General features: G+C 43.1%; 1 protein-coding gene across 1 annotated transcript in view; it reads left to right on the forward strand.

Annotated features, from left to right (window-relative positions):
* The window catches only part of LOC139765735 (SWI/SNF-related matrix-associated actin-dependent regulator of chromatin subfamily A-like protein 1), a 280,919-nt gene that overhangs the window by 221,971 nt on the left and 46,684 nt on the right, over window positions 1–12,264 (forward strand). The gene's annotated exons all lie outside the window — the stretch shown is intronic.

A 12,264-nucleotide genomic window follows, 5' to 3' on the forward strand; every position in this document is an offset into this window, starting at 1 on the left:
ACCATACAACATTGTTGGAACCACTATTCCTTCAAACATACCCATTTTTGCTTTCCGAGATAATGTTCTCGACTTCCACACACTCTTCAAGGCCCCCAGAATTTTCGCCCCCTCCCCCACCCTATGATCCACTTCCGCTTCCATGGTTCCATCCGCTGCCAGATCCACTCCCAGATATCTAAAACACTTCACTTCCTCCAGTTTTTCTCCATTCAAACTCACCTCCCAATTGACTTGACCCTCAACCCTACTGTACCTAATAACCTTGCTCTTATTCACATTTACTCTTAACTTTCTTCTTCCACACACTTTACCAAACTCAGTCACCAGCTTCTGCAGTTTCACACATGAATCAGCCACCAGCGCTGTGTCATCAGCAAACAACAACTGACTCACTTCCCAAGCTCTCTCATCCCCAACAGACTTCATACTTGCCCCTCTTTCCAAAACTCTTGCATTTACCTCCCTAACAACCCCATCCATAAACAAATTAAACAACCATGGAGACATCACACACCCCTGCCGCAAACCTACATTCACTGAGAACCAATCACTTTCCTCTCTTCCTACACGTACACATGCCTTACATCCTCAATAAAAACTTTTCACTGCTTCTAACATAAGATAATCTTGAGCAAAATATTTAGAATTTAGTTTCTAACAATTTTGTTCAAACTGAATTTAATTTTATCTCTAACATAGTTTTTCATATGATGTATCCAAACATAAACTTGCTTCATGTTGATTATGGTGATATTAGCTGGTATATGTGTCCATTATAGCCCAATTTACAGTTCTGTGTGATTTTTTTTATTTGTCTTTCTTGCCTTTTAGTATAATGTGATCAGGTTGTAGGTGTAGGTGTCTTGGTGCTGATGGACCCCAGTTAAATCATATAGAACTACTATTTTTTTCTTCAGAATTTGAATTTTGGTTAGATTCCTTGTTTTGTATCTCAGTTGAAAATAAATGAAATATTACAGAATTTTTTTTATTATTGTTAGGAGGATGAGTGAATGATTTCCAGTCTTGATTAGGAGAGAAGGAATTCTTTTTTTGTTTATGAGTCTCTATCTGGTCACATTGATATAGGATGCGTCAAGTGCATGCAGCCATGTACTTTTTGTGGAAATTAATACCGCAAGCTGGAAAAGGGCAGGGATACCCAGGTCCCTGGGTTGGATGCACTACTTTGCTACTGTGTATTGTATATGCTTTTGTTCACACTTGGAGCAACTTCTGTATGTAGAGTCTTACCCAAAAATCTCATCTTCTGACTATTCCACACCACATTGAGTTGAAGATGCATTGTTTTCTCTCATCTGTAGTCTGTCCTGTGGGTATGCAGATTCTCTTGGATATTCTCAAGGAAAAGATGGTTAGAGTTTTCCAACCCTTCTGAGTTTCTGATGAAGAGGCATTGGCTTTTCACACCCTATGCAATCTACCTGTCTCACCTGAGACTGAAATTCCCAGTGATTATCAAGTATCCTGTTTTACTCATTGTGAAGGGTAAGTAGAAAGGTCAATGAAATACATAACAAATTCATAGCAAAATTACATCAAAAGCACTTATAACTCATAATCAAAAAATATATACTAATTAAACATTGTGCCCACAGTTAACAAATTCAGAGTTTGGCAGTATTCTAGCTGGTTGGTAGTTTAAGCTGACTTTGTTTTCACAGACTCTTATGTGTATGCCCACAGTCTCAAAGGGATGATATAACAGATGCTGTGACGTGTGTTATTGTGCCATATAGATTTACAGCTCTATGTAGACTGTCCTGAATTTTATACAGGCTCCCAGCTGATCCTTGGAATCTTCAAACTTCTCATGATCTTTGTGCAATCCAAAAGAGGATCTTTCCTTCAGACACAACCTTGGGTGAACACCAGGTCACTCCATCTCCTCCAGACTCTACTCATTGGAGATCAGCATGCCACCCTCATGTTTTTACAGAGCAGCTCAATCTCATTTATGTGGCTGAAACCAGATGTAGTCCTAAAGGGAAAATCTTATTTCATTTCTTTCTCTTGCTGTATAACTTTACATTACATCTTTATAGTTAAGGATTCATTTAGTAAGTACATAAAGTGTTCACCCAAACATTGCAGTCTTATGCAATTTGACAAATTGCTTACAGCCTATGCCAACACCTAAACCTAACACATGACAGATTTTTGTCAGCATCTATGTGGGGGGGTATTGATTGAGAGGGTGAGGGCATGTACAGAGCATCAGGTTGGGGAAGAGCAGTGTGGTTTCAGAAGTGGTGGGGGATGTGTGGATCAGGTGTTTGCTTTGAGGAATGTGTGTGGGAAATGCTTGGAAGGGCAAATGGATTTGTATGTAGCATTTATGGATCTGGAGAAGGCATATGATAGAGTTGATAGAGATGCTCTTTGGAAGGTATTAAGAATATATGGTGTGGGAGGAAAGTTGTTAGAAGCAGTGAAAAGTTTTTATCGAGGATGTAAGGCATGTGTACGGGTAGGAAGAGAGGAAAGTGATTGGTTCTCAGTGAATGTAGGTTTGCGGCAGGGGTGTGTGATGTCTCCATGGTTGTTTAATTTGTTTATGGATGGGGTTGTTAGGGAGGTAAATGCAAGAGTTTTGGAAAGAGGGGCAAGTATGAAGTCTGTTGGGGATGAGAGAGCTTGGGAAGTGAGTCAGTTGTTGTTCGCTGATGATACAGCGCTGGTGGCTGATTCATGTGAGAAACTGCAGAAGCTGGTGACTGAGTTTGGTAAAGTGTGTGGAAGAAGAAAGTTAAGAGTAAATGTGAATAAGAGCAAGGTTATTAGGTACAGTAGGGTTGAGGGTCAAGTCAATTGGGAGGTGAGTTTGAATGGAGAAAAACTGGAGGAAGTGAAGTGTTTTAGATATCTGGGAGTGGATCTGGCAGCGGATGGAACCATGGAAGCAGAAGTGGATCATAGGGTGGGGGAGGGGGCGAAAATTCTGGGGGCCTTGAAGAATGTGTGGAAGTCGAGAACATTATCTCGGAAAGCAAAAATGGGTATGTTTAAAGGAATAGTGGTTCCAACAATGTTGTATGGTTGCGAGGCGTGGCCTATGGATAGAGTTGTGCGCAGGAGGATGGATGTGCTGGAAATGAGATGTTTGAGGACAATGTGTGGTGTGAGGTGGTTTGATCGAGTGAGTAATGTAAGGGTAAGAGAGATGTGTGGAAATAAAAAGAGCGTGGTTGAGAGAGCAGAAGAGGGTGTTTTGAAGTGGTTTGGGCACATGGAGAGAATGAGTGAGGAAAGATTGACCAAGAGGATATATGTGTCGGAGGTGGAGGGAACGAGGAGAAGAGGGAGACCAAATTGGAGGTGGAAAGATGGAGTGAAAAAGATTTTGTGTGATCGGGGCCTGAACATGCAGGAGGGTGAAAGGAGGGCAAGGAATAGAGTGAATTGGAGCGATGTGGTATACCGGGGTTGACGTGCTGTCAGTGGATTGAATCAAGGCATGTGAAGCGTCTGGGGTAAACCATGGAAAGCTGTGTAGGTATGTATATTTGTGTGTGTGGACGTATGTATATACATGTGTATGGGGGGGGGTTGGGCCATTTCTTTCGTCTGTCTCCTTGCGCTACCTCGCAAATGCGGGAGACAGCGACAAAGTATAATAAATAAATATATGAGGATATATGTGTCGGAGGTGGAGGGAACAAGGAGAAGAGGGACACCAGGTTGGAGGTGGAAGGGTGGAGTGAAGGAGATTTTGTGTGATCGGGGCCTGAACATGCAGGAGGGTGAAAGGAGGGCAAGGAACAGAGTGAATTGGAGCGATGTGGTATACTGGGGCTGACGTGCTGTCAGTGGATTGAATCAAGGCATGTGAAGCGTCTGGGGTAAACCATGGAAAGCTGTGTAGGTATGTATATTTGCGTGTGTGGACGTATGTATATACATGTGTATGGGGGTGGGTTGGGCCATTTCTTTCATCTGTTTCCTTGCGCTACCTCGCAAACGCGGGAGACAGCGACAAAGTATAAAAAAAAAAAAATATATATATATATATATATATATATATATATATATATATATTTTTTTTTTTTTTTTTTTTTTTTTATACTTTGTCGCCGTCTCCCGCGTTTGCGAGGTAGCGCAAGGAAACAGACGAAAGAAATGGCCCAACCCCCCCCCCATACACATGTACATACACACGTCCACACACGCAAATATACATACCTACACAGCTTTCCATGGTTTACCCCAGACGCTTCACATGCCTTGCTTCAATCCACTGACAGCACGTCAACCCCTGTATACCACATGACTCCAATTCACTCTATTTCTTGCCCTCCTTTCACCCTCCTGCATGTTCAGGCCCCGATCACACAAAATCTTTTTCACTCCATCTTTCCACCTCCAATTTGGTCTCCCTCTTCTCCTTGTTCCCTCCACCTCCGACACATATATCCTCTTGGTCAATCTCTCCTCACTCATTCTCTCCATGTGCCCAAACCATTTCAAAACACCCTCTTCTGCTCTCTCAACCACGCTCTTTTTATTTCCACACATCTCTCTTACCCTTACGTTACTTACTCGATCAAACCACCTCACACCACACATTGTCCTCAAACATCTCATTTCCAGCACATCCATCCTCCTGCGCACATCTCTATCCATAGCCCACGCCTCGCAACCATACAACATTGTTGGAACCACTATTCCCTCAAACATACCCATTTTTGCTTTCCGAGATAGTGTTCTCGACTTCCACACATTTTTCAAGGCTCCCAAAATTTTCGCCCCCTCCCCCACCCTATGATCCACTTCCGCTTCCATGGTTCCATCCGCTGACAGATCCACTCCCAGATATCTAAAACACTTCACTTCCTCCAGTTTTTCTCCATTCAAACTCACCTCCCAATTGACTTGACCCTCACCCCTACTGTACCTAATAACCTTGCTCTTATTCACATTTACTCTCAACTTTCTTCTTCCACACACTTTACCAAACTCAGTCACCAGCTTCTGCAGTTTCTCACATGAATCAGCCACCAGCGCTGTATCATCAGCGAACAACAACTGACTCACTTCCCAAGCTCTCTCATCCCCAACAGACTTCATACTTGCCCCTCTTTCCAGGACTCTTGCATTTACCTCCCTTACAACCCCATCCATAAACAAATTAAACAACCATGGAGACATCACACACCCCTGCCGCAAACCTACATTCACTGAGAACCAATCACTTTCCTCTGTGGAAGGTATTAAGAATATATGGTGTGGGAGGCAAGTTGTTAGAAGCAGTGAAAAGTTTTTATCGAGGATGTAAGGCATGTGTACGTGTAGGAAGAGAGGAAAGTGATATATATATATATATATATATATATATATATATATATTTTTGCTTTGTCGCTGTCTCCTGCGTTTGCGAGGTAGCGCAAGGAAAAAGACGAAAGAAATGGCCCAACCCACCCCTATACACATGTATATACATACGTCCACACACACAAATATACATACCTACACAGCTTTCCATGGTTTACCCCAGACGCTTCACATGCCTTGATTCAATCCACTGACAGCACGTCAACCCCGGTATACCACATCGCTCCAATTCACTCTATTCCTTGCCCTCCTTTCACCCTCCTGCATGTTCAGGCCCTGATCACACAAAATCTTTTTCACTCCATCTTTCCACCTCCAATTTGGTCTCCCTCTTCTCCTCGTTCCCTCCACCTCCGACACATATATCCTCTTGGTCAATCTTTCCTCACTCATTCTCTCCATGTGCCCAAACCATTTCAACACCCTCTTCTGCTCTCTCAACCACGCTCTTTTTATTTCCACACATCTCTCTTACCCTTACGTTACTTACTCGATCAAACCACCTCACACCACACATTGTCCTCAAACATCTCATTTCCAGCACATCCATCCTCCTGCGCACAACTCTATCCATAGTCCACGCCTCGCAACCATACAACATTGTTGGAACCACTATTCCTTCATACATACCCATTTTTGCTTTCCGAGACAGTGTTCTCGACTTCCACACATTCTTCAAGGCTCCCAGAATTTTCGCCCCCTCCCCCACCCTATGGTCCACTTCCGCTTCCATGGTTCCATCCGCTGCCAGATCCACTCCCAGATATCTAAAACACTTCACTTCCTCCAGTTTTCTCCATTCAAACTCACCTCCCAATTGAATTGACCCTCAACCCTACTGTACCTAATAACCTTGCTCTTATTCACATTTACTCTTAACTTTCTTCTTTCACACACTTTACCAAACTCAGTCACCAGCTTCTGCAGTTTCTCACATGAATCGGCCACCAGCGCTGTATCATCAGCGAACAACAACTGACTCACTTCCCAAGCTCTCTCATCCCCAACAGACTTCATACTTGCCCCTCTTTCCAAAACTCTTGCATTCACCTCCCTAACAACCCCATCCATAAACAAATTAAACAACCATCAAGACATCACACACCCCTGCCGCAAAGCTACATTGACTGAGAACCAATCACTTTCCTCTCTTCCTACACGTACACATGCCTTACATCCTCGATAAAAACTTTTCACTGCTTCTAACAACTTGCCTCCCACACCATATATTCTTAATACCTTCCACAGAGCGTCTCTATCAACTCTATCATATGCCTTCTCCAGATCCATAAATGCTACATACAAATCCATTTGCTTTTCTAAGTATTTCTCACATACATTCTTCAAAGCAAACACCTGATCCACACATCCTCTACCACTTCTGAAACCGCACTGCTCTTCCCCAATCTGATGCTCTGTACATGCCTTCACCCTCTCAATCAATACCCTCCCATATAATTTGCCAGGAATACTCAACAAACTTATACCTCTGTAATTTGAGCACTCACTCTTATCCCCTTTGCCTTTGTACAATGGCACTATGCACGCATTCCGCCAATCCTCAGGCACCTCACCATGAGTCATACATACATTAAATAACCTTACCAACCAGTCAACAATACAGTCACCCCCTTTTTTAATAAATTCCACTGCAATACCATCCAAACCTGCTGCCTTGCCGGCTTTCATCTTCCGCAAAGCTTTTACTACCTCTTCTCTGTTTACCAACTCATTTTCCCTAACCCTCTCACTTTGCACACCACCTCGACCAAAGCACCCCATATCTGCCACTCTATCATCAAACACATTCAACAAACCTTCAAAATACTCACTCCATCTCCTTCTCACATCACCACTACTTGTTATCACCTCCCCATTTGCGCCCTTCACTGAAGTTCCCATTTGTTCCCTTGTCTTACGCACTTTATTTACCTCCTTCCAGAACATTTTTTTATTCTCCCTAAAATTTAATGATACTCTCTCACCCCAACTCTCATTTGCCCTTTTTTTCACCTCTTGCACCTTTCTCTTGACCTCCTGTCTCTTTCTTTTATACGTCTCCCACTCAATTTCATTTTTTCCCTGCAAAAATCGTCCAAATGCCTCTCTCTTCTCTTTCACTAATACTCTTACTTCTTCATCCCACCACTCACTACCCTTTCTAATCAACCCACCTCCCACTCTTCTCATGCCACAAGCATCTTTTGCGCAATCCATCACTGGTTCCCTAAATACATCCCATTCCTCCCCCACTCCCCTTACTTCCATTGTTCTCACCTTTTCCATTCTGTACTCAGTCTCTCCTGGTACTTCCTCACACAAGTCTCCTTCCCAAGCTCACTTACTCTCACCACCCTCTTCACCCCAACATTCACTAATTTTTTTTTTTTTTTTGCTTTATCGCTGTCTCCTGCGTTTGCGAGGTAGCGCAAGGAAACAGACGAAAGAAATGGCCCAACCCACCCCCATACACATGTATATACATACGTCCACACACGCAAATATACATACCTACACAGCTTTCCATGGTTTACCCCAGATGCTTCACATGCCCTGATTCAACCCACTGACAGCACGTCAACCCCGGTATACCACATCGATCCAATTTACTCTATTCCTTGCCCTCCTTTCACCCTCCTGCATGTTCAGGCCCCGATCACACAAAATCTTTTTCACTCCATCTTTCCACCTCCAATTTGGTCTCCCACTTCTCCTCGTTCCCTCCACCTCCGACACATATATCCTCTTGGTCAGTCTTTCCTCACTCATTCTCTCCATGTGCCCAAACCATTTCAAAACACCCTCTTCTGCTCTCTCAACCACGCTCTTTTTATTTCCACACATCTCTCTTACCCTTACGTTACTTACTCTATCAAACCACCACACACCACACATTGTCCTTAAACATCTCATTTCCAGCACATCCATCCTCCTGCGCACAACTCTATCCATAGCCCACGCGTCGCAACCATACAACATTGTTGGAACCACTATTCCTTCAAACATACCCATTTTTGCTTTCTGAGATAATGTTCTCGACTTCCACACATTCTTCAAGGCTCCCAGAATTTTCGCCCCCTCCCCCACCCTATGATCCACTTCCGCTTCCATGGTTCCATCCACTGCCAGATCCACTCCCAAATATCTAAAACACTTTCCTTCCTCCAGTTTTTCTCCATTCAAACTTACCTCCCAATTGACTTGACCCTCAACCCTACTGTAACCTTGCTCTTATTCACATTTACTCTTAACTTTCTTCTTTCACACACTTTACCAAACTCAGACACCAGCTTCTGCAGTTTCTCACATGAATCAGCCACCAGCGCTGTATCATCAGCGAACAACAACTGACTCACATCTCAAGCTCTCTCATTCCCAACAGACTTCATACTTGCCCCTCTTTCCAAAACTCTTGCATTCACCTCCCAAACAACTCCATCCATAAACAAATTAAACAACCATGGAGACATCACACACCCCTGCCGCAAAGCTACATTGACTGAGAACCAATCACTTTCCTCTCTTCCTACACGTACACATGCCTTACATCCTCAATAAAAACTTTTCACTGCTTCTAACAACTTGCCTCCCACACCATATATTCTTAATACCTTCCACAGAGCATCTCTATCAACTGTATCATGAATGTTGGGGTGAAGAGGGTGGTGAGAGTAAGTGAGCTTGGGAAGGAGACTTGTGTGAGGAAGTACCAGGAGAGACTGAATACAGAATGGAAAAAAGTGAGAACAGTGGAAGTAAGGGGAGTGGGGGAGGAATGGGATGTATTTAGGGAATCAGTGATGGATTGCGCAAAAGATGCTTGTGGCATGAGAAGAGTGGGAGGTGGGTTGATTAGAAAGGGTAGTGAGTGGTGGGATGAAGAAGTAAGATTATTAGTGAAAGAGAAGAGAGAGGCATTTGGACGATTTTTCCAGGGAAAAAATGCAATTGAGTGGGAGATGTATAAAAGAAAGAGACAGGAGGTCAAGAGAAAGGTGCAAGAGGTGAAAAAGAGGGCAAATGAGAGTTGGGGTGAGAGAGTATCATTAAATTTTAGGGAGAATAAAAAGATGTTCTGGAAGGAGGTAAATAAAGTGCGTAAGACAAGGGAGCAAATGGGAACTTCAGTGAAGGGCGCAAATGGGGAGGTGATAACAAGTAGTGGTGATGTGAGAAGGAGATGGAGTGAGTATTTTGAAGGTTTGTTGAATGTGTTTAATGATAGAGTGACAGATATAGGGTGTTTTGGTCGAGGTGGTGTGCAAAGTGAGAGGGTTAGGGAAAATGATTTGGTAAACAGAGAAGAGGTAGTAAAAGCTTTGCGGAAGATGAAAGCCGGCAAGGCAGCAGGTTTGGATGGTATTGCAGTGGAATTTATTGAAAAAGGGGGTGACTGTATTATTGACTGGTTGGTAAGGTTATTTAATGTATGTATGACTCATGGTGAGGTGCCTGAGGATTGGCGGAATGCGTGCATAGTGCCGTTGTACAAAGGCAAAGGGGATAAGAGTGAGTGCTCAAATTACAGAGGTATAAGTTTGTTGAGTGTTCCTGGTAAATTATATGGGAGGGTATTGATTGAGAGGGTGAAGGCATGTACAGAGCATCAGATTGGGGAAGAGCAGTGTGGTTTCAGAAGTGGTAGAGGATGTGTGGATCAGGTGTTTGCTTTGAAAAATGTATGTGAGAAATACTTAGAAAAGCAAATGGATTTGTATGTAGCATTTATGGATCTGGAGAAGGCATATATATATATATATATATATATATATATATATATATATATATATATATATATATATATATATATATATATATTTTTTTTTTTTTGCCGCTGTCTCCCGCGTTTGCGAGGTAGCGCAAGGAAATAGACGACAGAAATGGCCCAACCCACCCCCATACACATGTATATACATACGTCCACACACGCAAATATACATACCTACACAGCTTTCCATGGTTTAACCCAGACGCTTCACATGCCTTGATTCAATCCACTGACAGCACGTCAACCCCGGTATACCACATCGCTCCAATTCACTCTAGTCCTTGCCCTCCTTTCACCCTCCTGCATGTTCAGGCCCCGATCACACAAAATCTTTTTCACTCCATCTTTCCACCTCCAATTTGGTCTCCCTCTTCTCCTCGTTCCCTCCACCTCCGACACATATATCCTCTTGGTCAATCTTTCCTCACTCATTCTCTCCATGTGCCCAAACCATTTCAAAACACCCTCTTCTGCTCTCTCAACCACGCTCTTTTAATTTCCACACATCTCTCTTACCCTTACGTTACTTACTCGATCAAACCACCTCACACCACGCAGTGTCCTCAAACATCTCATTTCCAGCACATCCATCCTCCTGCGCACAACTCTATCCATAGCCCACGCCTCGCAACCATACAACATTGTTGGAACCACTATTCCTTCAAACATACCCTTTTTGCTTTCCGAGATAATGTTCTCAACTTCCACACATTCTTCAAGGCTCCCAGAATTTTCGCCCCCTCCCCCACCCTATGATCCACTTCTGCTTCCATGGTTCCATCCGCTGCCAGATCCACTCCCAGATATCTAAAACACTTCACTTCCTCCAGTTTTTCTCCATTCAAATTCACCTCCCAATTGACTTGACCCTCAACCCTACTGTACCTAATAACCTTGCTCTTATTCACATTTACTCTTAACTTTCTTCTTTCACACACTTTACCAAACTGAGTCACCAGTTTCTGCAGTTTCTCACATGAATCAGCCACCAGCGCTGTATCATCAGCGAACAACAACTGACTCACTTCCCCAACAGACTTCATACTTACCCCTCTTTCCAAAAATCTTGCATTCACCTCCCTAACAACCCCATCCATAAACAAATTAAACAACCATGGAGACATCACACACCCCTGCCGCAAACCTACATTCACTGAGAACCAATCACTTTCCTCTCTTCCTACACGTACACATGCCTTACATCCTCGATAAACACTTTTCACTGCTTCTAACAACTTGCCTCCCACACCATATATTCTTAATACCTTCCACAGAGCACCTCTATCAACTCTATCATATGCCTTCTCCAGATCCATAAATGCTACATACAAATCCATTTGCTTTTCTAAGTATTTCTCACATACATTCTTCAAAGCAAACACCTGATCCACACATCCTCTACCACTTCTGAAACCACACTGCTCTTCCCCAATCTGATGCTCTGTACATGCCTTCACCCTCTCAATCAATACCCTCCCATATAATTTACCAGGAATACTCAACAAACTTATACCTCTGTAATTTGAGCACTCACTCTTATCCCCTTTGCCTTTGTACAATGGCACTATGCACGCATTCCGCCAATCCTCAGGCACCTCACCATGAGTCATACATACATTGAATAACCTTACCAACCAGTCAACAATACAGTCACCCCCTTTTTTAATAAATTTCACTGCAATACCATCCAAACCTGCTGCCTTGCCGGCTTTCATCTTCCGCAAAGCTTTTACTACCTCTTCTCTGTTTACCAAATCATTTTCCCTAACCCTCTCACTTTGCACACCACCTCGACCAAAACACCCTATATCTGCCACTCAATCATCAAACACATTCAACAAACCTTCAAAATACTCACTCCATCTCCTTCTCACATCACCACTACTTGTTATCACCTCCCCATTTGCGCCCTTCACTGAAGTTCCCATTTGCTCCCTTGTCTTACGCACTTTATTTACCTCCTTCCAGAACATCTTTTTATTCTCCCTAAAATTTAATGATACTCTCTCACCCCAACTCTCATTTGCCCTTTTTTTTCACCTCTTGCACCTTTCTCTTGACCTCCTGTCTCTTTCTTTTATACATCTCCCACTCAATTTCATTTTTTCCCTGCAAAAATCGTCCAAATGCCTCTCTCTTCT

The sequence above is a fragment of the Panulirus ornatus genome, chromosome 55 (assembly GCF_036320965.1).
Source record: "Panulirus ornatus isolate Po-2019 chromosome 55, ASM3632096v1, whole genome shotgun sequence".
Classification (NCBI taxonomy): domain Eukaryota; kingdom Metazoa; phylum Arthropoda; class Malacostraca; order Decapoda; family Palinuridae; genus Panulirus; species Panulirus ornatus.